Raw genomic sequence first — 1,288 nt, 5'->3', positions numbered from 1 at the left:
AGTGAGTGCCTCCTGTGCCGCCTCACTTTCCTGAAAGATTTCAATTTTTATTCCATCAATTCCTGGTGCCTTGTTCTTTGCCAATTCTTTCAATTCACTTTGGACTTCCTCCCTGAGTATCATTGGCTCTTGTTCATATGGTACCTCTTGAAACGGTTGAACATTAACCATTTCCTTTTTTTTTTTTTCCCTTAAATGTTTTATTGTGAATTATGTGATATGGAAGTGTTTTTTTTATATTGTTAAGTGAAAGAGACACTAGTGACACAATATCAGTTTGTGGTATGATGATGGCTTGCATGTTGCAATAATGCTGGAAGCTATGCCACCGGTATTTTAAATATCACCAGAGTAATCCATTTTGGGCAGATTTCAGTGGAGCGTCCAGATTAAGGCAGATTAGGAGGAAGAAGAAGCAGACTCTTTCTGAGTCGTTAGCCATTGAAAACCAATGAGTAGCAGCAGTTCATTGTCAGATTTGGTGCTGGAAGATGAACCCCTCAGGTTGAAGTCACTCAAAATACATCTGGAAAAGAGCTGCCTCTTTTAAGTAAAATTGACCATAATGACATGAATTGAGGAAAGCTGTGGAGACCTTCACTTGGTGAAGCAGCACAACTCAAAATGAAGGGGGAAAGCTGCAAATATCCATTAATACTGGGACTATGGAATGCACAAAGTGTGAACCTAGAAAATTTGGAAGTTGTTAAAAATGAGGAGGGCTGCATAAAAATTAATATCCTAGTAGGAATTGAAGGGAAATTCCTCAACATAATCAAGAGCATATATACAAAACCAAAAGCCTACATTATACTCAATGGAGAGAAACTGAAAGCCTTCCCTCTGTGAACAGGAACCAGACAAGGATGCCCTTTATCACCGATCCTTTTCAATATTGTGCTAGAAGTTTTAGCCAGAGCTATATGGCATGATAAAGAAATTAAAGGCATCCAAATTGGCAAAGAGGAAGTAAAACTCTCCTTATTTGCAGACTATATGATCCTATACATAGAAAACCCCAAAGACTCAGTAAAAAACTATTAGACCTCATAGAAAGATTCAGCAAAGTGTCAGGGTAAAAGATCAACGTACAGAAATCAATTGGATTTCTCTATAGCAACAGCAATAACGATGAAAAGGACATTAAAAAAACAATACTATTTACAATAGCCACGCAAAAGATGAAATACCTAGGAATAAACATAACCAGAGAAACAAAGGACTTATACAAAGAAAACTACAAAGCACTACTACAAGAAACCAAAAGAGACCTACAGAAGTGGAAGAA

This window comes from Chrysochloris asiatica, unplaced genomic scaffold, assembly GCF_000296735.1.
Source record: "Chrysochloris asiatica unplaced genomic scaffold, ChrAsi1.0 scaffold00213, whole genome shotgun sequence".
Classification (NCBI taxonomy): domain Eukaryota; kingdom Metazoa; phylum Chordata; class Mammalia; order Afrosoricida; family Chrysochloridae; genus Chrysochloris; species Chrysochloris asiatica.
The sequence above is the reverse complement of the archived record's forward strand: the minus strand, read 5'-3'. Positions refer to the sequence as shown.